General features: G+C 35.6%; 1 protein-coding gene across 2 annotated transcripts in view; it reads left to right on the top strand.

Annotated features, from left to right (window-relative positions):
- Positions 1-240: 240 nt before the first annotated feature.
- The window catches only part of NUCB2 (nucleobindin 2), a 41,248-nt gene continuing 29,736 nt past the window's right edge, over positions 241-11,752 (top strand). For both annotated transcript variants that reach the window (XM_023522152.1, XM_011378207.2), the window contains exons 1-2: positions 241-369; positions 4,340-4,530. The gene's annotated coding sequence lies outside the window, so the exon portion shown is untranslated. The remainder of the gene's footprint in view (positions 370-4,339; positions 4,531-11,752) is intronic.

Here is an 11,752-nt window from a genome sequence, read left to right as displayed (position 1 = left end):
CCTGCTCTACAAGCTTGGTGAAAGCTAAAAGAAGGAAGGGGCGCGGCTTCTCCGCCCGCGTCGCAGAGCGCCACGTCCCTCTTGGCTCAGACTCCCCCAGGCTTCTTCGCGTTCGAGTTCCAAGCGGTCCACCTCCCAGCCCGCCGGCGCGGTCTCATCTCCGCTCCCACCAATCAGCATCTTCCGTGATCCCAGTCAGACCAATTAGCGGCTGCCTAGGGGCGGGGACTGTCGCCATGGCAGCGAGGAGGCGGGAGCGCGCGGTGGGCAGAGGTACAGAGCAAAGCTGCGGGCAGGGATTTGGAGAGACAGGTCCGTGCGTTGCAGGCATTCAGCTGGCAGAACCTCGCGCGCCGAGACTGGGGCTAGGTAAGGGCGGTGACCCTATGCTGGATGCGGATCAGTACGGCGGAGGGTTGGGGCGGGTTCTGAGATAAGGCTCAGGTCTTTGCCAGCCCGGCCCGGGCAATGAGGATGGCGGGGGCCGCACAGTGGGCCGGCACGGGTGGGAGGGGGCTTCCAGCTTGAGCATGGGGCGCGGGGTCCCTTCTGCCGCTCCACTCGCTGCAGGGGATCTAAGCTTTTTGAGGGGTCGAGGGTGGCCGGCTCTTGACTGGGAGCAAGCGGGGGTGGGTGTAAGACCGAGACTCCGGCGGGATTCCAATCTGGCCTTGGCAGGTCGATGGGTGAGGGAGGTGCCAACTAGTGAGGAGGGTGTACCCACCAATTCCCAGCTGATGCTTACTACCCCCTGCGCCGCAGAGCAAAGCTAGGCCGGTGAATCCTGCTCTTCTGCCCGTTCTGTTAAGCCGGCAACCCCTAATACTTAGGAGGGGAGAAAGTTCGTGTCAGTTGTGATATTGTTTTCCCTTAAGTGACAAATCATTGGGTTTGCGATGAGCTCTTTCGGTTTCAGAGTATGAGAAAGATGGCACTTTCTTGTTGCACCTGCTAAGTGGAAACTCGGTGAACAAATGTGGTTATTGATGTGGCTGGTGCTGTCCACTAAACTCCTAAATTGGATAATGTACATTTTACACAATTGAATAAGTAAGTGCTGCCATCTATGCCTTTTGTTAAGGCTTTTAAATCCATGGATGAATATGAAAACCAAACGAACACCTTGTTTTAAAAAAGGTGGAGAGAGGGCGAGGTTAAATGCAAATATTTCTAATAGACAATTTTGTTTGAAGGAGATTGTGGACTTTCCCTATAAGAATTGAAAGAATTAATGAGACATTTGCCTTAAGGAATTCTTTAAAAGTGGCGTGACTAGTGGTATAATAGCGTTAGATCAGAATACCCACAGCTTCTTTTACAACCTATTAAAATTTTTTGTTTCTTAAGGCCTTCCCTGGTGAATTCTGTTAAATAATTAGCATCAGACAATATCCAGATTTTAGCATGCATCGTGCCCTGTATAGATATTGTCCTAGGATTCATCCATATTTAATCTGAGTGTGAGTTTGTGTTTTATAAAACTTGAACAAGTTCAACAAATGTTGAACAAACAGATGTTTCAACAAACATTACCCCAGTTAATAGAGTCAAGACTTTAAACAAATTAACAAACATGGACATTTAGAATTAGAAATGAAATTTCAAATAATATCACCATTGTTATTAGAGTGAACATGGAAACTTCTCTTTTTCATCTTGGTCTGTAAACTCCATGATCTGGTCCAATTTTCTAGTATGAGTGAAAAATTAATTTCTGTCTCCTTGTGTTTGGTTACTCATACTGTTCTCCAGCATCTATGCTCATCTTACCCATCTTGCAAGGCTCGGTCCTCTTATGTTTACCTTTCTCTGATCTCCTGAGATACTTATTGTTCATATCACACATTTTGTATATACCCTTTCAGTATGCTTTTTATCAAGTTGGTTTGTGGTCTGTAAAGACCAGTTAATATGAAATGCACAATTAAGGCAATGAGGGTAGCTTTCAAAACACTAGTTATTGATTATGGGCACTAATATAAAGTATCAATAACATGATTAATACCAGTGTCTTTTTGTCTTGGCATATGTTGCATATATCTCTATAGATATACCAAACCAATTTTGTGTTATTTCAAATAATATTTAAATTGTCTTCCACTTTTAAAGGACCCTTTGAGTGCTTTAGGTGGACAAAATACCCTTGTAAGTGTTGAGTAGCTGGAAGAATCAAGTGAAGGATTTTAAAATGTATTGAAAATAATCCTTAAAGTAGATAAATCTTTTAAGCATTGTTCATTGTGTTGACTATATTTGGCATGATAGGTGATTAATTTTTTTCTAAATAATCAAAGGTCTAGAAAGAAGAAATTTTTTATTTTTATGTTTAATACATGCAATTAATTTATAGCCTTAAAAAAAGACTTCTAACAATTTCAAATAATTCATTTGGAAAAAAACCCCCCTCAGTTTAATGATCTTCAATCTAAAATTTAAAAAAAACAACTCACCATGATATGATGAAAAGTATATTTAATTAGAATTTGATGGCCAGATTCTTGGCTCTCCCAAATGATTATGGCCAAATCAGTTAACTTTCCTGTGTTTTATAAACTTTTATAAAAGTAGGGTCTGAATCAAACCACTTCTAAGATCATTTCAGGTCCCAGAATTCTCCGATTGAGACAGCAGTTGCATGCTTCCATTTTTGGCAGTTTTTTGACATATTGTGTTTTAGTTACCTGAAGTAAGTATGTATAAATAATGAAGACATTGTAATTTTAATAAATTTTTAATTGAGTGATACAGAAGAACAACAGTATCTACTTTTTATAAGCCTATTATCAAGGATACTGTAACTGATCGTTAAGTGGAAAAATGGTTAGTGGAATAATGGTTTCTTTGATTGATGTCCTTTTCTACAGCTACGAACATCAGAGACACTAACATCTACACTAATGTTTTGACACAGGGCAGGATTGAAGTTCAGCTCAGCTGGTCATACATGTCATTTTATTTTGAACTTCGCTTTCTCATTGACTCTCATTTTCAGGGGGAAAACTGGAGTCAAATATCAGGTTACCAGTTGTCCTTGTCATTGCTGCCGTCAAGAAACTTGGAAGCCATTTAGTTTTCTCCACCCCACTCCTTTTCACTGTTAGAATTATGACATCAACAGTTAGATGAAGTAACTTAGGTTTCTTGGCTCAGGGCACTGTCTTGCAGAAGGAAACCTGGGCCTCTTGTGAAGCTCTGTTTTAATGCCAGGGAGGAAGAGATTGTGCTCCTCTTTTGTTGGATGTATTCTTTCATTGTACCATAGCCGCATCAGGACTTTAGTTGTGGCAATGCTCAAAGGAGAGCTCTAAACTGGCCCTTTAAAAACTGACATTTAAAGGTTATATGTCAAACTGGTTTATTGCTTTTTAAGGTTTACAAATTTGGGTGTTTGCAGAACAGATTTTCATTATTTCGATATATAACTTTCATTTTTAAGACAGGAAAGGCATTACTATTTATTGAGCATTTACTTTTGCTATGTACTGTGCTACTCATGTTGTATTCATTCTCATTTTCATCTGATCAAAAACTTATGAAGACGTATCAGTTCAGTTTTATAGATAGGAAAATTGAGACTCAGAGAGGCAAGTAGCTTTCTAATAAATGAGAGTGGTTAGGATTCAATCTGCTGTTTGTTTATTTTTGACCATACTGTGTTGATAAAGGCCATATGCCTTTCCCACATATAACATGCATATGATCACTCTCCTGCTTATATGATTTTATAGTAATTTTACCATAAAAAGAAAGAAATATATATATTCTTATAATATGGAGATATTTTATTTGCTTATTTTCTTACATACTGCTTAGAAATAATTGATTGTGTTCACCAGTGAGTTTGCATGTGAGCTAGCTGTCTTTGTATTTTACAGTTAGGTAGTGGGGTTTCAAAAAAGAGTTTGACATGTTTTGCTTTATTACTGATCTCTGACTGAGGCTGGGGCCAAGGTTAATTTTTAAAAGTGGTGGTAAGGATAAAGAAAGATTCCAGTTAAGGATTTAATGGAAAAACAACATTTTATCTTGATGTCTTATTGCTGAGCAAAATAAGCTTTTAGTCGGAATTCTTCTTGTTTATTTGAAAGGGGAGCAATATGGTAAACCTGGGTACAACGAATCAATATCTTGTTTATTCTGGTCTTCTATTCTGTTTAATATATCTTTCTCCCCTCAGTGCTGGAATATGGTATAATTTAGTCTTCTTCCACACCATAAAAACTTGGTACTTTTTTCACAAGCTATGACAAATGCGCACACTATCATGTGCCATTACCACTGTAATAAGGCTAAATTTATGTTTATATTTAATGTTTTCATTTAATTTTTTTACATTTAGAACCTGTTAAGAGTCAGAGAAAAAGCATTGAGCTTGGAGCCAAGACCCTGTTAAGAATCAGTGAAAAGCATTGAGCTTGGAGATAAGACCTACCTCTTCACAAATTTGATATTGTGCTGGTCATCTCACCTCTCTAGTTCTCAGTTGTCTCGTCTGTAAAAAGGAGATAAAAATTCTTTCCCTAGCTGAAGGTAAGTGATCAGTTAAGAAAGCAAAAAAAACAAAACTGGACTTAATGATGGCTTAAACACACAATATTTATTTTCTCATGTGAAATAATTCTTGAAGTAGGCTGTCTATATCAGGTGTTATAGCTTCATAAAGTCGTCAAGGACCTAAGCTTTTTCCAGTTCTTTTATTTGCTATTCCTAAGGTGTGGCCCTGGTCCTTGTAGTCCAAGATAGCTGTGAGAGCTCTAATTATCATAGCCAAATTCCAGGCAGTGAGGCAAAGACAAGGATGTATCCTGTTCTTTTAAGGTGACATTCTGAACCAAAACTCAGGCTACCAGAAAAACCGGAAAATGTAGCTGGATGCATGGCTGCCCTGAATAAAATTGGCTTTTGTTATTGAGAAGGAAGGGAAGATTTGGATATTGGCAGGCAAATCGAAGTCTCTGCCATAGTATGGATCTTTTTCTCTTTCATCTCTGAGAACTGTAAACTACGATAACCACTTACAGAAACTTACAGTATTTTGCCACGGCAGAACCTTAATTTGACCTTGTCCAGAAGGAAATAACTTTCATCTAATAAATTGTGTTTTTCTTTCTTTCTTTCTTTTTTATTTATTTATTTTTTTAACCTTTATCCCATAATTTACTGTAGAAGCCTTTCTGTCTCGGTTGGGTATTTATTCTGGTTATCTTTTCAAATTACCCATAAATGCTAATAGATGTTTGTTGTGTAATTTATGGATGTTTTAAAGAAGAGCTAACGTTTTTTGAGCCACTTGCTTTATGTAAGGCACTAAAAAGACAGATAAGGGTATCACATAACAAATAATCAGAAAGTAAATTTACATTGAAAGGTATAATCCATTTCAAGATACATTTAAGTTCAGTATGGTCACATGAGGCACACTTTTGCCTTCCTTATTATTTAGAAGTTGTGTTTTTTTTTAACCACTTAACTCTTACTTATCTTGAAATTTCTTCTTTATTAACTACTAGTCCTTGCTTAACTTAGTATAACAATATTTTATTTCATTCCAGATTTTTCTTTGTTAATATTATGTGAACATACCCTATACTTGTCATATGAAATATGGCAAGTATAGCCACTAACTATATCTGTGAAGAAAGTGACTTAAAATAGTTTCAAGAAAAGGAAATGAAAATTCAGGGAATGGAAATTAGAGGGGGAAACAATCTAAGGATTCATTCGCCCTTTTAGGGACATTAGAAGGATGATTAGGAGCAAATAAAAATTTTATTTCTATGGCGTATATTTGTGTTTTTGCAAGATTTTGAATTTTTCTTTGTGTAACTAGGGGCAAAGTATAGTAATTCTTTTGCTTCTAGTACTTCAATTTCTTTTTTCTCCAATCTAGAACCATTGACCCCAAATAAATAGAATAATCAGGAGGCTTATAAGTATAAAAATGGCCTAGTTTTGTTTTTAAGAGACATTTAGCATTATTTACCGAATGCAATTGTAATGCCTTTAGATATTTGCTAATTAACAGAAAAAAGATCATGATAAGCATCGTTTTGTAAACAGCTTTTTTCCAATTGCAACTGCTTATTTAATAGGCTGCCTTCCATACTAGATTGAAAGTCCTACAAGGGTAGGGATTATGTCTATCTCACGTACTTTTGTATCCAGCATAAAATTTGGTACATAGTGGGTACTTAATAAATATTTGTTAAATTAATAAATACATAGAACAGATGAAAGAAAATGTACTTCGATTCAGCCTTAAATTTAAAAAGAAGAGGAGTAAAAGAAGAAGGTTAAGGGAGGAAGAGAGACTATCATAACGAAAGAGATAAACTAGTTTCAGTTTTCTGTAGTCTTCACCCTTCTCACTCATGACCATTCTTTTTAAACACTTCCAAGATATCTCTCCCTACATTCAAAACAGGAAACTATCTGATACATACCTCTTCCCACCCACCTACCCACTAAGTAAACTTAATCTAGATAGCTACTGGTATGAATCAATAGTTAAGAGATCTGCCTCTATGTATGAATGGGAGTTTTGATTTGGTGGAGACAGGAGAGGAGAGATAAGCTTTCTTTTAGGACCTGGAAATTTAGGGAAATCATTTTGTACCTATTGAATGCTAGAAGAGGCTTAAGAACTCTGCTTCCTCTGTAATTTTGCTCGAGGCTTCACTACTCTTGGGATCAGTGCTTTCCATGCAGTCTTGAGATCACTGCTTAATTTAGAATTTCTAATCATTCTGGTTTGGATCAGACTACTGTTTCAGCCTAGTTCAGCCCAGTGTCTCCTCTTTAGATCTCTGTTCTTATGGAAGAAGAGGGTGGTAAAAGACAGGAGAAAATCATTCTTACCAACCCAATAATGGAAAAAAAAGTAAGATAGTCTCCCATTCCGATTGCCTGTCCTTATCCTTCATCTCTCCTTTTGTATGGACATTTATTTGTATATTATCGGGTTTATGAAAATCTGTAAACCCTTCTCTGACACATTTGACATTATGTTGGTATTTAAAAAGATTTTTATGTCATTACTTTTCTACCTAATGTGCTAGAACATTTTCCATTTCTTTTATGACAACAGTTAACATTTATTGAATCCTTATTAAGGAGTAGAGTAAATATTTTACTTAACTTTAGCCTTCAGTAAGTTAGTTGTCCTAATTATTTCTAGAACAAACGCTAAAAGATTAGAAACTAGTGGTGGGAAGTGTTTAAAAAATTCTCTATCAAGCAAAAACAAAACAAGACAAAAAGGCAAGAAAAGAGAAGAATTAAATATTAAAGAGGCAGGATAATAGAAAGCCCAAAAGAAAATGGTACATTTAAAACTCAAGATGCGATATTTCCTTGACATAAAGACATGTCATTATATACCATGTAGAACGAAGCTGCCAATTAAATCATGACACTATGCTTTATCACTTACAATTTCATTTTATGTTTAATGAAAGTGCTTCTTTAGATTCAGTTAGATGTACAGATTTTTCTCACATCATTTTTTGCATACATAAATTACAAGTTAAATAAATTTATTAAGGTATTTCTAAGACTTTATCACATTCATAGTCTCATTCTTTTAAAACGCTTCCTTGGTTCAGACCTGTCAATGTCAATGTTTTTCCACAAAGAATTGTTCTTCCTACTATGGGGAGTGAGGGTGATTTTCTTCTGAAAATTTCTTCAAGCCTCTTTGCCTAGAATTTTGTTCCAAGCCTCTGACACTCATTTTGCAAGCTTTGATGCTAGTGCCTTTCAAAAGATGACAATGGACATTTTTAAGATCATCATCTTTCCTCAACTTCTCCTTCAATGGTTTGTTGGCTGAAATGCTGAGGTTTTCTAGTTGTCTAGACATGGCATGAGGATTAACATCAAGTTGTTACTTTTCAGGCAACTTATTCTTTAAATATTTAGATACACGTCTTTAGAAGGCATCAAGAACTAAACTAATACACTTGGCAGGTCATGAAGGACGTTCAGACCAGATTTAGCCAGCCATCCTTTAGCTCAGCCATCATCCATTCCCTGCCACTCCTCCCCGTCTTTTTTGCATACAATAACATTTTTGGGAAATTATTTTGTAGTTTAAAATTTAATATGGCAGTAACTTTTAGCCATAAGCATTTATGATAGTGTTATAGTGATATACTATTTCCTAATCCATTCTCAGGATATCGGTCTCTGGCACCTTTAGCATTAGTGTATCGTTTTGAGGCATGTAAGAGAACATCAGGATTTTGTCAGCATTTCCTATTGACTAAATTCAGCTTCCTTTTTCCCTCAAATTACATGGAAGTTATGCAACTTTTGTTCAATGTTAGTAGGAAGTTTCTGACAAATCGACATTTGCCTTAATGATGCGTGAATCATGGGTATCTTGTTCCATCTCAATAACAAAATGTAACACAGCTTTGTCTACTCTTGGGTATCTTTCTATCTAAAGTCAGGTAAAGCACTCAGTTATTTTGCAAGAAAATGTAAAGATGATGTTATTCCTTTAACATCAAATATTTATTTCATGAATGTCAGCTGCTACATTACTATGTTTACAAAATAACTTTTCATTTCAGTGCCAAATTGTAATTTAATCTTTTGAAGACATTTAAAATGGTAACTAAACTCAACTTGTGAAGTACCAACAATGTAAAAACACAATCTGAAGTTATGGCAATAAGAATAGCTATGTTAAAGTTCCTGCATGTGTAGACAATAAAGATTGTGTTGTATCGCCACTTGATCAACCACAGTTTTAGTATTCCATCAACTGAAAAACGTTCTCTGATTTCTAAGACGTGAAACTGAGGAATTGTGCATCTTGGAATTGATTATGGACATTTTCAGTAATTTGATCAAATACAAATGGAGAAAATACTCCACTTAGAAGACAGAGGTTATTAGATTGAATGAAAAAAAATTGTGTGTGTACGTGTTTGTATTCACACATTAATCAAAAGAAAACTGGTTTAGCTATATTACTATCAAATAAAATAGACCTTAAGGCAAATTGGGGCATAAAGGTCACTCAAATGTGATAAAAGATTAAATCCACCAGAAAACTAGAAAATCTTAAATTTGTGTACATTTAACAACATAGCCTCAAAATATTTATACTGCAAGATTATAACTTACTTTGTAGTAATGATAGTACAAGCAGACAAAAATCATTAAGAAGATAAAAACTGGATAATTTTGAAAAGTTATAGAGTATGACTAGTTCTATACTTCTATATTCCTATAGGTTAATGATGGTTTGTAAATTGCATTTATTCCTTTTTTATGCCCACATTTTATTTTATAAGGTCAGAATTTTTGCTCTATTTTTCATTACTTCATTTCATAAAATTTACCCTTTCAAAGTGTACAATTCAGGAGCTTTTAGTATATTCACAAGATTGTGCACCTATCACTATCTATTTTGAGAACATTTTAGTTACCCCAAAAGGAGCCCAATACCTATTAGGAGTTATTTCTCATTCCCTCCTTCCCTCACCAGAAGCCCTAAGCAACCATTAATCCACTTTCTCTATGGATTTGTGTATTCTGGATATCTGATATAAATAGAATCATAAAATATGTGTTCTTTTGCATCTGGTTGTATTTGTTATTAATTAATTCTGTTGTATTGGATTTTGAAACAAACAAGTATAAGTATCTCCTGGAACACTCAGTCTTTTTTCCTCTAAAATTATTAAAAAGTGAAACTGGTTTTGGTTTTGAAAAGGCAGTCATAGTTCACTATCTCCTTCCTGCAGAAGTTAAAAACAAATCCAGCTTGAATGAAATGCAAGTCTGTCAATCTCCAAACTTAAAATCAAAGAGGAACTTATTCCTTCCATAGAAGCAAGATGTTTAAGTTTGATTAAAGGGCACAACATCTCATACTCTGTATTCACAGTGTGAAACAGTCCTGGCTTTTCTTCATTTTTATTATATCTAGATAGGAACTTTCTTTGATAGTTGATTTTTGTATTTTTTGTATCCCAGCACCCAGATCTTGTACTTGCTCTACCAATGTAATTTTGAGATGACTGATAAACAATATTTAATTTGAAGACATTTATAAATCATGTAACTCAATTTCATATAATTAGTATAAATGCAATCAATTTTATTAGTATTTCTGATAATGTAACAGAAAAGATCTATAATTTATTCAAAAGACTAAATCGATAATTGAATTTAAGAGCTTAAAGAACATTGAGATCTAGTTAAGTTCCCCTTTTTTCAAAAAAATCCATAATTTAAAAAAATGGGGGAACAAGCCGGGAAAGTTAATTGACTGACCTGTGATCACATAGCAAGTGAGTGGTGCAGCTGGACTTCGAATATAGACCTAAATGTAATTTTGCCTTACTTTTCTTAAGTACATTCCTGTTTTTCTTTTCCTTGAGGCTTTAAATTTCCTTTTCAGATAAGCATTCTCTTTGTCTCCCATTGTGTGGAGGAGGTTCATGAATAATAGAGCAAAGGAAAGCTGTGTTTTCAAATGGCAGCATGAATCGTGTAATCACCAGTAGAGCTTGTTAATACGTATTGTATCCCCCTTCTCCCCGTACCCTTCCCCCCTCAAAGATTCTCTGATTTAGAATGTCTGGAGTTAGGCTTGTGAATTTGCATTTCTAGCAAATTGAGTGATGTTGATGCTGCCTGCCCAGGGACCACACTTTGAGAACCACTGCTTAAAAACAGACACAGGCTTTGGAGTCTGTTACTTCTAGTTCCAAAATCTGGCTTTATGACTTACTCCTAGGTGACCTAGATCAAGTTTTTTAATTGATATGTCTGAGTTTTCTATACTTTAGATTGAGGATAATTATATATTTTACAGAATTAAGAATTAAATTAGTTAATATAAAAAAAAGCTTAACATGCTGCTTGGTACATAGTAAACACTCAATAGATGGTTTTTATTGCTATTTATAACAAGCCCGGGGCCCAATTAAAAGTTTATGAACTATAAATTCAGCCAATGTTTTAGAGTAGGTGTGCAAAGACTTTTTGTCACTTTGAGATGCTGTCAGCACACACACACACACACACACACACACACACAAACATTTCTCTTTTGACTTGCCTTCTTATTTCTGGTAGACTTAGCAGAAGAGTGAGAGTGAAGTGACAAATTAGTCAAGCAATTCCACTTCCAAAACTGGATTTAATTGTAGTTTACTTTTATTACTCTCAGGCTTCTATTGTGATGAAGTAAAGGTGAACCCTATTTTAAAAAAGTGTATTTTAAAATATGTGACATAGCTGCCAGTTGCTTAGACAGAATTGCTTATTAATTGCTTATGTGTGTTGTGTGGTGGGCAAAGGGCCTAAGGGACATTAGAGATAATGCGGGTTGGAGGGGAGGAGTCTATGTGAAAGATTCTTTTAAACTTCGGGTAGCTCATATTAAGGGATAGTCACAGTTCCTGTAGAGGTCTTCAGAATGAAGTTACAGAGGTACATAAATGAGTTGACTTTATGTGTGCATATCATAAGAAGACTATTCAAATATTTTTTTTCTGGGCAAGCCTGGGTTCCTGAATCAAACATTTTTACAATTATTCATATATTAGGAACCATGGAGACACAATTAAGCTCCAGAAATGTGTGTAGAAGACATTAAAATTGATTTGAGCAGTTTAAGTCTTAATTTGAGCTTTTCAACAATGATTACACTTTAAACTATTATCCTTTTTAATGGTCATCTGGCCAGTCTGTTTACAATGGCACATGGGACTTGCAAAGGTAAACAAAA

The sequence above is a fragment of the Pteropus vampyrus genome, unplaced genomic scaffold (genome assembly GCF_000151845.1).
Source record: "Pteropus vampyrus isolate Shadow unplaced genomic scaffold, Pvam_2.0 Scaffold334, whole genome shotgun sequence".
Classification (NCBI taxonomy): Eukaryota; Metazoa; Chordata; class Mammalia; order Chiroptera; family Pteropodidae; genus Pteropus; species Pteropus vampyrus.
Note: the sequence above shows the minus strand (reverse complement) of the source record. Positions and strands in the feature narration are given on the sequence as shown.